Below are 17,349 nucleotides of genomic sequence, written 5' to 3'. Positions count from 1 at the left end.
GGAGATTAATTTGTGGTTTTGATCTAGATTTTTGCTAAACCATCCCAATTTCATCAGCTGGCATTGTGAATTATGATTTTTTGCTTTAGAATGTAAATGAGCATACCCAAATATGTAGGAAATTCGTTACCCACTTTACCCTGAAAAAGAGTTAAAATAAGGATTTTTAATAAACTCATTTTCAATGATCAGGACTGACGCAGTTTCAATGCTATCCGGCAATAACCACAAGTCTAGCATTTCGAGGCATAATAACCCAAAAAATCTCTTTCAGTGGGGAAATAAATTTTAAAAAAAGCTTTTAACCCTAAATTATTTTTTTTTAAATTATTTTAAAAAAAATTATTAATGAGTAAACAAATGTCATTTTTCTCTCGAGCAAACATACGAACTATATTACAGTAAACCCACCTACATCGTTGCCATAGGTACCCCTTTATCTTAATTATTTTTATAAGAAGTTAATGTTTTAAATCGTATTTTAACTAGCGGAAATGACTGAAACGAGTAATTTTAAATTGAAAAATAATTTTAAAACATTAACTTCCCTATAACATACCGTCCAATAACGCGGTACCTATTTTAGCATTATAGGGGGGTTTGCTGTTCTTGTTATGTAAACTAAATGTAATTTTTATAATCAATGCGGTAAGGGGTATTTTCTATTTTCAATAACGTCCCTTTTTTAAGCAATGTAAATAGAGAATCTGAGCAATTGTTACTTATGAGTAGTAAAAAATTTAAAATGAATATGCACATAGTTAGGTACTCCATTAGATTTCAGTTTTCAGGAATGTGTATGGATCTCTTTATACAAGTTCCTATTATCTACCGCCAGTTGCCGCTGCGTTCTCGTTCGAAGTGTTCGAAGACTTTTAGTGATATTTTTATTTCATTTTACCTTAGCCTTTAAAAGAAACGTTATAAAGTTTATTTGTCAAATCATCATTTAATTAATTTAAACGTTGACATTGTTAATTTATTATATTTTAAAATAAAATAATTTAATAAAGAACTACATTTGACTCACGGATAGCGGTAGCAGAGCAGAGTTTGACTGAGCAGTCGCGAAAAGCTTCTCTAACAGCAAGCATCGGCCTGTAAGTTATACATTTTACGCGTTTTTTAATTTATTATTTAGTTTTAAGCGTGTTAATTATTCCCACGTTTCAAAGGGTGAGTAGAGATATATTATAAAGTTGAAGATTTACAAAAAATGTGTATTCATTGCCAATTTCATACTAATTCTTGCACGCTGTGTCTGCGAACACTCGCATTCTGTCCAGTGATGCGTCATGCCGTCGATCATACGTCATTTTCTGTAAATCTCTAGCTATTACCCTGTCTTTCCTTTACGGAATCTATCTTATTTTTATGTTCGCTAAGCTTCCATTCGATTCTTTCCATCCTTGACGAACGGTCTTCATTTTACTTGGTACATTGTCGAAATGGTTACAATTTCCGCGAATCCAATCGTGGATCGAGTTGTGAGTAATTCGGCGCACTCGGCGATCAAAATATGTAAAATAATCATTGATATATACGTATTAAAGTTTCTTAAATAGTTTTGTTGCGACTGACGGCGAAAGTTAAGTACCGTTGCTTGTATGAAGTGACGTTACATTCATTGTCTGCCGCTGCCTACACGTCCTGTTCTAGCTCCGACCAATAAATATCCAAAGTGAGCAAATTATTACAATTCATTCAGAATTTTACTAAGGTTGAAACTTTTCTCTCTGTCAGGGGCGATGCTCAATGTTTCCCAATTCTCGGTAGATGATTCACAGATAGGCAATATATCACACGAATGCATGTTTGGTGTGCCGCACGCAAAAAATATCCAGGTATATAAGAATTTTGGACCCATTCTTTTCTATGCATGCCTATTTTGTTTTCTCGGTAGGAATTCGGTGATCGAAAGCAGACGTCCTTTTAACCCCGGTCGTCCTATTTTAACAGAATTAATAATTTCCCATTTAAAATTCCTGCACTCGCAAAACCTACTTAGGCAGTCTATTTTGTTAAACCAATTTGTATTCTCTAATTTGTGTACTTATGATTTAAGTTGTCATTTTGATTTATGTATTTACGTAACGATAATAATCATTCCGTTAAAAAATGACCACAGTTAATACAATACATATTTTTTACACTGGCAATAAAATTTGAATTAGGGCACAACATATTTTTTTCTTGTATTAATTATTACATTTAAAAATCACAAATAAGCCGAATACAGCAGCACAAAATTATGAATTTGCTTGTAATTTTCAACACGACCAAACATGTAACAGTGACCGCAAATAAATGATCATTAAGAAGTAATGGCACAATTTTGTTATAATAATCTAATCGAACCATCGTATATATTATATCATCCACTACATATATTATATCAATATCTTGATTTTTTTTTGGAAATAATTTGAATAAAAGGGGGCGCAACATTTCGATGTCCCCTTACCCTCAGTTCAATCATTATAAAATATTTAAAGTGTGTATTCTTTAGCATGTTTTCCTTTCGAAGACTAGGTATACAGTACGAATGTGTGTACTGTGTCAGATTGATACTGGTTGCGCTGTCGCTAGCGCGCACCAATGTGGGTCATTGCAAAAACTTGGCCTCATTTACTATTGACGCCGCGCTCCCCGACCGGTGCATCTAATTTTCCTACGGTTTTCCCGCCAGCTTAACTCGTAACCGTTGCATAATATTCGCAGGGTCGCACCTACCCACACTTCTATCGCTCCATTCGTAATTTACGCTCTGTCGATTGACCAATCTCTAGAGATCGTAGAAACATTGAAGTCGGCGATTCGTATCTGCAAATGCGGCGAAAGATTCCGCCCAATAAACACAACGCTTCTAGAATGAATCAGATATTAGCGATTATGCACAAATACTGGCAAACACGTTGAGAACATAATTCGACATTATTATTTTGGCTATCAAACTATTAGGGGTTGAAAAACCATCAAATAATAAATAAAAAAATATAAAAACATATTATCTGCTATTTATTGGGTATGTAAATTTTTTGTACTTTTTTTCTCTAACTCTAGGAAGATATTTATTTGTATGTATTTGTATATTTAATATCACAAACTATTTAGATATCACTATTTTTGTCTAAACAATTACACTATACTTTTCCCACATAATAACTTTAAATTTTCGGGTCTCTTTCGATTCCAACATTTTGTTGTGAATAAAAAATCTTGCCGCTCACTTTAAACAATGCGAAGATTGTTCGCTCTTGATCCAATTACATAATGTTACATTCATAGTATGTAATGAATTGATGATTACTGACAATGTATAATAATTAGGAAGCGATCTGTGACTAAATTTTCTAAACCTTGAGACACGACAAAACACCTGTTGAGGTGTTCCTAGACGTACATAATAATTAAATTTGTAAGCGACAAATAATATGAGTTTTAAATATTTTAAAAGTATATTTTTATTTTCATTACGGTTTTATGCACACAAAGCTAACTGTTGTAACTGGGCCAACTTTATTACTTGCGAGTTTTCTTTGTTTAAGCTAAATTTACCAAAACATAGACTGAATACTGAGAAGACAGGTTGCTATTATTTCGCTGTGATCAGGACTAATGGACACGTAATCCAATTTCGAATTTCCTCTTTATTTTAACGATAATATCAACATTTGCTTAATTCTTATCGACTTTTTGCTTCAGTTATGATTTTTTTCTATTTTTAGAAAATGCATCCATCCTTCTTTTACAGGTGGTTCCTAAACCTTTAGACATCCGCTTAAAATAAACAAGTACATAATTAATTTTGACCTGACCTGACTCCGTACATAATTAATGTTATTAGCATATAAAGATGAACGATTACTTTAATGGTCTTGCCAAGTATTATATTTTGCTTTTTAGATTTGAGTATAACCTTTTAAGATTTGCTATTTATTTATCAGAGACATATAGGTCGACATTGTAATCAAACCTAATGAAAATTTTACGAAACTTCGTTAATTTTTACAATTGTTGTTTAATTTCATTTTTATACGTCGGTAGTGTAAAGGCAAAGGGGTATATCTGTCTCAGACCAAATTTTACAGGAGAGCAAAAACAAACTTGTGAAATTAAATATTTTTTTCGGATGGCATATGTACATATCTTAAAAAAACTATTGTATTACAACTTCAGCTTTATCCTTTTCCTCTACACTATTTTAGACGTTTTGTGGAACAAACTTAGAAAATTAAAAATTTGACAGATACGCCCCTTTGCCATTAAACTACCGATATATGAAAATACACTGCTTTATATTTTAAACCAACAAATATGCACCACTGAATGTGAAGCACAGTACTACGGATAAAAAAGGGAGTTTGATCCCTAACAATTTATCGCTTTTCGTCTTACATTTTTGCAGAATGAACCTTACGCCTACTTTTATTGACATTTTCAGTAGGGCTCATAAATATGAATTGCCTCTGAAAATAATGTCATGTTTTTGTTATAAAAGACTTTTTCAAATGTCATCAATACGCGTTGACTTTTAGCTTTTAGATTTCAGTCGCTACTGTTATAGACTGTACTATACTATACTTATTTTATAATAATAAAACCCTTATCCGCACCCCAATGGTGTATAGGGCACTGCTTTATATAAACGCAGTGTTATCTTGATCGTTTACAAATGAAGGAAAGGTGATCAGCCCTCCGCTTCAGGACCAGTCCAGGGTAATATTGAATAAATATTACAGTGGAAAAAATCACTTATATTTATTTGACCCCCCCTGGGAATCGAACCCGGGACCTCCAGAACGGTAGTTGAGCGTGCTGACCATTACACTACGGAGGCGGACAAAATTTGATAATTTTTTTCTTATTAAATCTTGAAATATTTTACGAATTTAGTTTCATCATCTGAGCTTGTTATTCTTTATTTTACGTTCAATATTTTCCCTCAGGTCCGATGTATTGTGTTAATCATAATTATCGCGCGATGAACAGGTACCGAATACCATGCTCGTGTGGGTATTGTTATTTTAGAGAAAGTGTTTTATTTTTTTCCCAGAGAACATTCTTTTACTCCAGATTTCTATTTTTTCTCTTACAAAAGCGTTAAGCGTTTGTTTATGAAACAATGTATAGAAAAATGCATAAATTTTAGAAAAATACATTTATATTGATGTGGGTTTTTACGACATTTAATTAATTACTGCCCATTGATTGTATTAAATCTTTTGACAGAAAGATTGCGAGTCTGGAGTCGTATATGAACTCAATATAAATAACGCAAAAAACACATCTGATTAGTATGTAAATTTTATTGGCACTACTATACTACATTTCAAACGACGAGATCATCTACTTGTCAAATTCCTCGATTACCTTCAAATCCTGTCTTGATTAATATTGTAATGCTTAAACCACTCTAACTGATGGTTTACTTTATGCCTTTTAACACGTTCACTGTATTCTATATACGTATCGCGAAAAATCACAGGATGCTGACAAAATAGCATTTTAAAAAAAGGCTTGAAACACATTAAAAATATAAATATATTTTTGTAGTTATTAGTGCACACTGTTATTTTTGTGTGTAGCATTCACGGGCTTGTTTATACTTGATTTGAGACAATCCAGTATAAACGTGAGTCATCGAGAGGACTATAGCTGAGTTCACATTCGCAAATTATACATTCAGTTTCAAAGTTTGATGATTTGATGATCTGACACAAAATATTGTGTGAAAACTTCAAGGGTATACTTTCAATTACGCAATCATACTATTATATTATCCTTTTGACTAATTGTTTTCAATGCTAAGCAATACCCGCCTAGCGCGTATTCCGCACCAGGGAAATGTTAGATGTACGTGCCTAGCGCGTACGCTGCACACAACGTGCCAATCAAACTTATTTATAAGTAGGTACACATATGAAAACCGTAATAAAAAAAATTCAATTGTTCACATGAATGCTATCGTTGCCTGAAATAGGTTTTACGTATTTGTCTCATTGTATTTTTGAAGCCTCTATTTTTCTTATCTCGAAGATTTTTTATAAAAAAATTAATCCTTCAACATTTTTCTGTCTTATCGAACCCGAAGTACTATAAATATATCGACTAGTGAAAGACTGTCCAAAACCCAAAAACACTGCTATATTCTATTCAAATTTGTCAAATTAATAATTGTGCAATGTATCTCTTTTTAATATCTACAAACGTAATATTTACGGTCACGGTAATTATGTAAATATTTTTATGATTTCAATTTTTAATCCATTTTTTTTAAGTATCATAAAGATGAACCCCCTGTAGGGTGGGTAAGTCGAAATATTGGTAGTGAAATATTATTATATGTTTAAACAGAAACAAAAAAAATGGTATTTACCATAACTTATATCGATTTATTGTTTTATTCTACATAAAAAAAGTAAAATAAACTTATCTCTCTCTAATGAACTTCTTTGAGTACGTCGATATTATATGCTTTCATTTTGTTAGTTTGTTTGTTATATAGTAAATAGTAACATCACATGGCAGAAAGGTACCTACCTACCAGTGGCGTGCCTAGGGTTTACCAGTAAGGCAAGCCCATTATTTTTCACATTCGTGAATATATGATGCACCTATAATTTCTTCACCTCATATCATTCCCAGTATAGTAAGCACTCAGAAAGTATTATAAATATTAAAAAAATGTATTGTAATCATTGTAAAAATATGCATACATGTAACTTTTGTAAGGTATAGCCATCACCATTAAATAAATAAATGTTCACTATAATAAAATATCTTCCTCAGATATCAACCATCACCAATAAGTACCATCACCATATAATGGCATGCATAGTGTTTAATAATCATATAAGCCCGTGATAATTTCAAAACAGTCATACATAAATTATGTAATCATTTGGTCTAGATTTAGTCATTTTTATTTGGAGTTGTTAGGGCTTTTGGGCTTCTAGGGAAGTACCGCCACTGCTACCTACCTACCAATGTGCGTATGAAATAATATGAATGAACTCTACCTTGCCCGTCATGCAGTTTTGGTATCGCCCACAATCCTCGGTTGGTATATATCGTGCGCATACCTAGTTATGCGATTACAAATGTATCGTGAATTTGGCTACTCCGGAACGTTGCCACATAGATTTTTTTTTGCATTTTACAATATAATAAAATTTATAATTACAAGTACAGAAATATTCTATTATATTAGTACAAAAAAGATCTCACAAAGGCATGGCCTGTGTGTGGGTATCATTTAATTTTCGGTTATAATGAAGGATACTGGAAAAAACACAATAGATATAAAAAATATAAATAGATTAAAAGTACTAATATAAACCACAAATATTTGATTTTAACATTAAAGGAAGAAACTAAGTATTGGAAAGAATATAATAGACTTATAAATATAAATAGATTTAAACTACATATGTTTGATTTTAACAGAAGCCAAAAAAATAAATAATGAAAATTACAAAAAGTTGACAATAACATGCTGATTTTTTTCTTTAAAGTATGCTAAAATTATTGAAAGCTAAAAAATAATGGTTTATTTCAAATTAAGTGGATTGAGGGGGATAAAAAAGGGTTTTTACAACAACAAAAAAATGCATTTTTTGTCAGGAATTTCGACGCCGAAAAACGTCGGTATATCGACATTTTTCAAAGTATACAAACGTCAATATATTGGTTCTTAGCAGTCAAACGGATAAGTATATACGTACTATATGAGTTAAATTGAAAGAAGAGGCTACTTAGATCTGTTTTTTTTTTTAATAAATGATTTCAATTTTAAATCGGAGCGAGTGTTCGTCTGTGGTCGCGAAATCGGAAACATCTGGCAGATTGAGACGGCATTAGGCAGTAGCGCAGCGATCGGCGAATGTATGTCCAGGGAGCGTCACCTGCCCGGCCGCGGCCGCCAGAGGACCTTGGGCCCCCGCAGGTCGATGACCGCTCCCCGCGCCCTCGCCCGGCCCTGCCCGGCCCCGCGCGAGTCGCTAGGCGAATTCGGTTCGGCGCCCGACTGCATCCGATATGCGCGAACTCGTCTAGACGTCAAATATTCACGAGGGTAGACAAAAGACTAAACCCGGCGAAAGGGATCTTTTCACTACCCTCGTCCGGCGAATTGCTCTAGGCCATGATCCGTCGCTTTTTGCACTTTGCTCGCGTCCGCCCGCCGCGAGCCGCTATGTTCTCTCTCGGTGAATTTACGAAGGGTTGGGGTGAATCTCCCGTTGTTAGCGTTTGTAAAATGCAGTAGGGATGATGTAGCATTACAGACTACGGACAGAGGATGTTGAATAATATTTGCTACGCGATAATCTTCGAACTCTATAGATACGATTTGATACATGAATCATATTACGATAAATGCTTGGAAAATAAAAATGACGCATTATTCATCACTTTGCGTGATTTTTTTTTAAAGAGAAATGTATATTTGTTTTTTTTTATTGTTATTTATAAAAATACTTCATACTCTTTCTGTGAGTCTATGCGGCTCATTATTAAAAAAAAATATCTATCAAATTGTGGGAGAGTGGGTTCGAACCCAGAAACTCTTACTCAAGAATCCGCGACACTAACGACCCGACTTCTTGTTTCTATTATTATTATTTTCCCGAGGTAAAAGTTTCGCGGTAAGTGTGACATCGTTTTTGTTCTGGGATTTGTCGGAGTGATGCGACGATTGCAGTCTGCGCGCGTTCATTGACAACTGCGTAGAAATCCCGACACCCGTAATGTTTATTTACTGCCCGCAAGAGGTAAACACAGATAGCGAATTTTTCGCGGTTTTAAGAAGTGACGCGCAGTAATGATTGGTACCGTTATCATTCCTTTATTATAGGTCACGCTAATCAGCCGATGAGTGTTGTGAAATACTTTGTCCGCTTATTTTGCAGTGCGCAAAACGTCAAACAACTCGACTTTGGATCGTTGTGGGTGCTCATATTATCTTTAGCCCCTGTGGAAAGCGTAGAGACTGGGAGGAGAGAAGGGTATACTAATTATCGATTCTGAGAAATATAAGCAGAATTACAAAACGAGCGTACACATCATACATTGAACTAAAAGAGGGCGATTGAAGTGCGTATTAGTACTGCTCATTATTTTCCTCTGGCCCCCTTCCACATTCAAGTGGTGCATAGAGCACCGGATCTATTCGATGCGGCGTTAACTCGATCGTGGTTATATGAAAGCGGGTGATTGAATATGTTTAATGGGACGCAGTTAACCCTTGGTTACCAGAGCTTTTGGGGTTACTATGAAGCAAATAATACAAAAGTAAAATGTTCAATATTTAAAAAAATACTCTGTGCCATTGTTTTATCTTCGGCGTGACGGAAATATCTCTCGCGGTTTCGTTGACTAAAATGTATGCAACAATCGATATATAAAAATCGACTAACAAACAAGTAAATACTGCTGTCCACCTCCTTTTTACGCCGTGCGCATAACACGGAAGATCAAACGACTCTCCAACATAATTGCCGACATCCGGTTTTGAAAGAAATACAGTAGGATGTTAGTAATCAACGAATATTTTTATTTATTTGTCATGCAATATTTGTATCAATTCATTGCATATTGTTTATTAACCTTGACACGTAAACAATGTATCATTTTGAAGAATATAACAGCTCTCCACGTCTTACTTTTCGCCGAAACAAAATTTAAGTATTTTTGAAGCTTAAATTTTCGTAATATTACATATACTTAATTGTAAGATATAAATGGCGAGATGTGATATGATATAAATGGAGAAATGTAAGATATGGGACGAATGGCATTCGTTTGAAAATGCCATAACTAGGCGAAACAATTGTCACAATATTGATTTTTTTAATGTTTTTTTTTACAATAAAATACAACTTAGTAGACAAAAAAAAACTGTGTTTGATTCAACATTTAAAACATAAATTAAAATGGAGTTCTACAAATTAAACGGCAAATCAATAAATAAATAAAAAATAAATATAATTTATATTTGAAGCACTAACTTTGTGATTTTCCATTTTATACTTAAAATGTAATTTTGTTTTAAAATCACTATAAATATTTTATTATAACTTAATTATAATGTCTACCGGTTTCGAAGCTTGATGAAGCAGCGGTTAGCTTCGAAACCGGTAGACATTCTAATTAAGTTATAATAAAATATTTATCGTGATTATAAACTATGTTACATTTTAATTATAAAATGGAAAATCACAAAGTTTTCGAAGCTTGGTATAGAAGCGGTTAGCTTCTAAACCGGTAGACATTATAATTAAGTTATAATAAAATGTTTATAGTGATTTTTAAGTTAATAATAATAATAAAAAAAAAACATTTATTTAGTTAAAACAAATAAAAATCCTCTTAAAGATCTATAAACCTTGTACAAAGTATTATTTATTGATACGGCATTAACTTTGTGGAATGACACGTTGATTATTTTTTTTAAATTAAACACTTGAATATACCACTTGTACATAGTAAATGCAATCCCCATTTAAAAGAGAAAAAAAACAAAGACAATGTTTTGCTACAGGAAGAGGTCATAGGAAAAGAATGCGCGCGGTGTCTGCGCGAGTTGAACCGTTTGGCTGTAGCTCTGTCGGTCCACCTGACGCGGCCGTTGCTCTCCTGGGCGCTACTCCCCTGGCCACTGGCCTCCGCCGGATTGGCGACTCCTTCTACCGAATGCACAACTTCGACCGTTGACCCTTTTCTCCGCGCTGCCATTTGACTGGCCACTTTTCGGCGGGTCCTTCGCTTTGCTTTGCTGGCTTTTTGCCCGCCACGCTATCTGCTCGTGTCAAAACGACCCGTCTAATAATCATTTCAACTTTTTACATAATTGTGAAATTAGACGATTTTCCGATTGGACTAGTTCAGGATATTTCCAATCCAAATATCCGCGAGAAGAGTCTTTGACTCTATGACTGCTATCATGAAAACAATATTTTTCAAGCGTGAACCTTATTAATAGCAAACTGACAAGTCGTCTTTGTGGCGAGAACCAGGAAACGTGTTTAAAATAACGAAATTTTATCAAACTTTCAAAGGAGATGCAAGGATATTATTCGCAATAAGTATTTTTTATGGTTATTTTCAAACGATTTTTTTTACCTATTGGTAAAAAAAATCGTAAAATAAAATAAATTCCTTACAAAGACTGAAATAAAGTTTTATTAAGTGTACTTCTAATTTAAATAAGGTCTTAAATCATAATAATAATAATAATAAATCTTTATTCCAGCTTGACTAAGTGGTGGGTGCAATACTTAGTCAGCCATATGTTTTACAACATTATTTTTTTATAAAATGAAATTAAAATTATAAACAAATAAAAATAAAGAAAGGAAACGGCGAAAGAATTTTTTTGGAGAGATGTAGATGAAGATTAGCTCGCTGGCAAACGCAACACTGCTCCAGTGTAATAAAAACATAATATAACGTTTATTATAAAAGTGTATAATAAACGTTTACTAGAATTGAAAACAGATTTGGCTGTCTAGAATTTATTTTAATTGTTGTAAGGTTCATATTTGGCTCTTTGGCTAATAAGTTTGTCGACCACTGAACTAGTTGATAGTTCTTTGTTAAAATTATTCGCACTTTCAAACGTCGGCTGAGAACTCGACTTGAGATAAAATAATAAATACTTATCACAGATAAAATCCCGCTTATCTATAGAAATATTACGTTCTATTACGATACTCGGTCCATGGCCGATTTCATCAGATGTCTCTCCCTTGAATGTTCAGGGTTTGAGATATATATTTTTTTTAAATGCAATTATTGAGTAAATGTTTTAGTTATCGGCCCTCTGACAGTTACTGGCCCTTGGCAATTTTGAAATTGTCTTCTGGTTGGAGTTTTTTTTTAAATTTCAAACATTGTTATCTTCTGTTATCAAAAACATTAATTTAAACAACAGCAGTTTTTCTAGCGGTAAAGAATGTTTTTTCAATGACGTTCTGACCTTCGCGTTCAAGGAATACGTGTAAACTTTATGGTTATTTTTTAATATTCGAGAATATTTTTTTGGTCTTTTTTCGTTTTGTTGAAATAGAAGTAAATTAATAAAATATAAATTGTTTTTAATGTTCTTTATTGTTATTATTAGATCATCAATTTAGCCTATCTATAGTTTTAGATTAATAAGAGAATATACATGTAAAATTTTCTAAGAAAAGTGTATTTCAACATTTGCACGATAGCTGACTGAATACTAATTGAACTAAGCGAGCTTCGTAGAGTGGCCAATAAACCACTGTTTACCCTACCAAATTCGAGGAACATAATCTACATAATTTTTCCGCGTTCAGAATTTTACCAGGTAATCTATTAATAGTCTCCGGTATTCCACGGTAATTTTCACTTCCGATATGGAGTCGTAGGTACTAATAAAAGTAACCGACATGTTCCGCGGCAGCAGGGCAGCACGCATGCGCGTCTGATGATCAGCTTCCTGGGCGCTAAGTCAAACACCGATACGGAATACAGACCTTGCCGCTCACTAGCTCGACTTATAAATTATTCTCGTTTTGCCTTCGCTGTAAAACGGTACCATGAATCGTTCGAGTATGTATTATGAACATAAAACGAGGTATTCATAACGTATAAGCGAAGCCATGATCTTTCCGAGCTAATGTCGTATTTTTTACGCTATACTGTTTCTACTCCCGTATTTGTGCGCTTTTATTTTTTAAGAAATACATTTATTTTATATGAATATTATCAATTGTTGTGGGTCTACAAAACTAACTTACCATCCAGCCACTTCCCAGCAGAGGTAGGCAGAGAGAATAGAACGAGACACCAATCTCTCTTTGCAAACAATCTTGGCATTTTCCACATTCATCATTTCCTCAAACATTACTCGACGATTATTCCGACTCCTGACCTGACCACAGTATTTGAAATGGGTACTTCATCTTACCAAGTTTTCCTCGGTCTTCCTCTGCTTTTATTACCAACCACATTCGCCTCTTAAATTCGTTTTACTATTAAATTTATGTATTAAATGTTAAATTCAATTACCTATTTTTTTGAGTCTACTAAATTGTATTTTATTGTTAAAAAACACATAAAAATAAATCAGTGACAATTGTTTCGCCTTGTTATGGCAATTTCAAACGAATGTCCGAATTTCGTTTGAAAGGAATAAATAATTTAAGAATTTATTTTACTATTCTTAATTTTTTCTTGTTCGATTCACATGCCCAAATCATCTCAACATACCTTTCTTAATTTTATCGATAATGCCTAGTGCTGGTCTAGAATATTTATATTATGTTGTAATAATTGTCCGGATGTTGTAGGAGTAAACTGCAAACTGGCTTACGCTTCAAGGTTGATTCCGTGCCCGTGTTGCGAACTGAGAATGTATAATTTACCACAACTGAAATCTGCACTCGAGAATGTTCGATCTTTTGTTCATGCTCGATAACGGTCGGGCACGTGTTTCGCTTATTGAAAGCTTATTCGAATTTGAAAGTTGTTACCATACTAGTATATGTACTTTTGAATAAATCGGGGATGAATATCATAAACCTTGTTACAACTGTTGTCATCACTCAGGTACACGAAAAAGTATATATGTAAATACCTAGAAAAATTTAGTAAGGGTAAGAGAAAAAAGAAAATAATTATTTTATTAATTCCGTTTTCCGGATATATGTATGTCGCTGTTATGGGTTAGCAGTCGAGATAGAAAACAATAAAAAGTCTTCTTCTTCTAACCCTTATATCCGCACCCAATGGTGCATAGGGTACTGCATCGCATAGACGCAATGTTATCTTGATCGATTTTTTTACACGAAGGCAGGGTGATCACTCCTGCACGTCAGGTACCGGTCCAGGGTAATATTAAATAAATATTAGAGTGTAAATTCACAAATATTTTTTTCATTTATTACCTACACCACGGAGGCGGACAAAGTAGTAAAATTAAAATAAAAAGTGCGTGTGCTATTGACCTTAAAAAAATATCTCGTTTTTTATATCTTCCTCTTACCCGCAAAACAGAAAATCACACAAAAAATTCACAAAAAATCCTAATATATATCATTTTTAGTAGAGAAAACATACAACGAAGTTGAGGTTTAGAATCTAATTGAACCTTTTTTATATGATTTCCTAAGATTGTACTAGCTCCGTCCTAAGATTTCATAAATATAGGTAAATTTAGTAATAATTCATTGAATGGCATAATCAATCTGGCTGTAAAAGGGTTGTCGACACAACCTTTCAGAATGACAATTTTTCGGAAAGACGTCGCTACTCAGTTGGTGGCATTAATGCTATCATTATCACAAACTAGTTTATCAGTCGAGACGTCGAGCGTTCTCGTAAACTACTGGCATTGATGTAATACAAAATTCTTCGTGTTAATTTATACATCGGAACGACTTTAGCCGAAGATAGGCATTGCCAACCCTGAACGTTCGAGAAGGTCGCTGGAGATAAGGCTCCGAGCGCACGGCACTGGAATCTAGAATCGCGTTCGAATGGCCGAGACCGACGACTATCGCTTTGAATGCAACATAATATTCTATTTTCCACAGCGAAAAGTTCCTTGTTAAAATATCAATGGGTGGATAGGTACTCGTGTCCGTTATTGGCAAAAAATTACCGCTATTTAACAGCTGATTACGTACTGAAAATTCAGCAAAAATAATACAGTGAAAACCCTGTTTTACGTTTTTTAAGGGACTGAAAAAAACGTTAATCGCGGGAATATGTAAATGGGGGGTTATTGAAAAAACACAATTTAATTATTTTTTTTCTGAAAATTATGTAGATAGATTTTCCCACCATTTTTTTGTATACAAAAATCTAAATGGAGGGAAAATGTAAATAGGGGAGGTATTGAAAAAAAAACCGTTTTTTTTTTACGAAATTTAATGACTTGACGAATAAAACAAACGAAAAAACAAAAAAAAAAATACACGTAACTCGAATCATATCAACGAAAAAGAAGCGTTTCAGATCTAGTTGAAAATCGAATGACAGGATATTTTCGACGTAAACAGGGAGAAAAAACGTAAATGCGGGTAATACATGTACGAAAATATATCAGAACTGAAATAATTACACGCAATTGGCGGGAAAATATAAAATCCGAGATTTACTGAACACATATTGTAACTGTAAATACCCTTACTCTGTATAATTAAAATTGTGGATTAGGCTCGCACAAGTTGTCAAGAGTTTATCTTCTATGAACTTTTGTGTTTTTTCCCTCGCTCGTTTGTCTGCGGATCTGTTGTCACGATATTCATCTGTCGAGCGCGGTCCTTGCCCACACTGCGGCGCGGAGTTCGGGTACGCGAACTTGCGTCGGTCGGTGAGTTGGTGAACTCCCCATACCTCTGTTACCTTGTCTAGACTACGTACAAAATGGTGGAGTAGGCGTTCAACTCTCAAAGTCGACCGTTCTCTATTTTAATACTGTGTTTTTTTTATCTTCTGAAAAGCATTTTGAAAAAATCTGAATTATTCAACAATTTGAAAATAGGTTTACCATATATATCGCTCACTCCTTTCAAGAATGTCATAAATAAAAAAAACTTGATTTTTCAGGAGAACGCTTTTAAAGTTTAAAAATATAATACAATGTATTAAAAATAAATATCAAGCCACTTATTGAACTTTTTACTGTGCAACAGATCTTTTTAGATAAAACCTGAAAGTTTTTTCTCCATTTGAAAAATATTTAGTATATTTAAAAAAAAATAATTAAACAATACCTTTTCTTCAAAATACAAAAACAACACTTTCTGCCTTGTAGCTGGTAAATATTAGGTTAAAAATATGCCTCTTTTGCTGGGATATAGTACATTTTCTGGGCATTCCGAAAATATGCACAACTGAAAATTGAAAATTTTTGATTTATGACGTTCTTGAAAGAAGTGAGCGATATGTGTATGAAAAGATTAACAATGTATTAAGCATTTAAACTCACTTATTTGCAATAAGCTTGTTAATTTTCTTATTCGTTATAAATAAAGTGTCACTGCATTGTATTAAGTTCTTGGTTAAATATTGCGTTGCTGTGGCTCAGACTGGTTAAATTAAGAAGACAGAAATAGAAATCACAAATTTGTTATATGTTTAACTTCGCAATCTTTAATTCGCTACCTGTAATAGGGCCAGACTAACATATCACCAAATTTGGTGTCATTTGCTCCATTGGTTCCAGAGAAATTATTTTAGAAAGATTAACTATTATATATATATATATATATATATATATATATATATATATATATATATATATATATATATATATATATATATATATATATATATATATATATAAATATATAGATGTATATATAAATTTATTTGTTTTTATGACCGTTTCTTGTCCCTTTATATCGGGAAATAAACGCTGTCCCCTTTTAATTTAATTTACTTCCTGCCTCGCTATGACGCTCGTTGCAGTTCTAATAATATTTTGCCACTAAATCTACTCTTTGTTCCGAAGCTGGCATTCCAGTTTCGATTCCGTGTAAATTGTGAAAACAAAGACGCTCGCGTACATGGACTACCGGTTGTTACATTACTATGTGCATGGTATATATTTATACTGCTCATTACCTCTCAGCACCCCCGCAAATTTTAATTGCGACTCTTTGCACGCAGAGTACGTAATATTGTATCGACTGATTATTTGTTTGCAGCCGCGATTCGGGTGTCATATTGTATCGACTGATTATTTGTTTGCAGCCGCGATTCGGGTGTCATATTGTATCGACTGATTATTTGTTTGCAGCCGCGATACGGCATACCGCGAAATCCCTCGTTGCTCATTACTCATTATTCATAGTTCAAGTTGGCGACGTTATAATAAAATCCGGCGAAGAATAAAGACTCAGTCGCCCGAAGTTCGCCAACCGGGACGATAATAGAAGTTTTTCCGCGAACAAAACTGCAGCGCAGTTTTCCGAGGGTCAACAGTCCCGCGACTTTTTCTCCTTCGACGTCATGTTCCCGCTAAAGTGATTAAATTTCGCTTATACGCGCGTATGACGCTGTGACGCATCGATTGGTTCGCGATAATCTATGCAAAACAACATTTGTTTCGGTAGAACATCATACTCTGCTCGCGGAGACAGTGTCAAATCTAGTGGCATCAACAAAGGCCGACACGCGTTCGCGGAATATCGTGACGCCGGGGAATCTTTACACCGCTGTTTTTAGTACTCCACAACTATAGTGATCGAAGGTGACCGCAATAATACTTTTAAATGCATTCATTGTGCGCATACTTAAATAATTACCATCCGGAAAACTATTTTTATTGTTCTCCACATTTATGAACTTTTAACGGCACTGTTTATG

General features: G+C 33.9%; 1 protein-coding gene across 5 annotated transcripts in view; it reads left to right on the top strand.

The window, feature by feature from the left end:
- The first annotated feature begins 1,063 nt into the window (after positions 1–1,063).
- The window catches only part of NAT1 (N-acetyltransferase 1), a 30,127-nt gene continuing 13,841 nt past the window's right edge, over positions 1,064–17,349 (top strand). The window contains exon 1 of one of the 5 annotated variants that reach the window (XM_088269699.1): positions 1,064–1,100. The gene's annotated coding sequence lies outside the window, so the exon portion shown is untranslated. Of the gene's footprint in view, positions 1,177–1,395; positions 1,682–15,368; positions 15,521–16,881; positions 17,234–17,349 lie in introns of those variants that run through there. The other 4 variants (XM_088269700.1, XM_088269702.1, XM_088269701.1 and 1 more) reach the window with 4 other exon arrangements.

Source organism: Brachycentrus maculatus, unplaced genomic scaffold, assembly GCF_059751285.1.
Source record: "Brachycentrus maculatus isolate JH-2025_06_01 unplaced genomic scaffold, ASM5975128v1 h1tg000361l, whole genome shotgun sequence".
Taxonomy (NCBI): Eukaryota; Metazoa; Arthropoda; class Insecta; order Trichoptera; family Brachycentridae; genus Brachycentrus; species Brachycentrus maculatus.
Note: the sequence above shows the minus strand (reverse complement) of the source record. Positions and strands in the feature narration are given on the sequence as shown.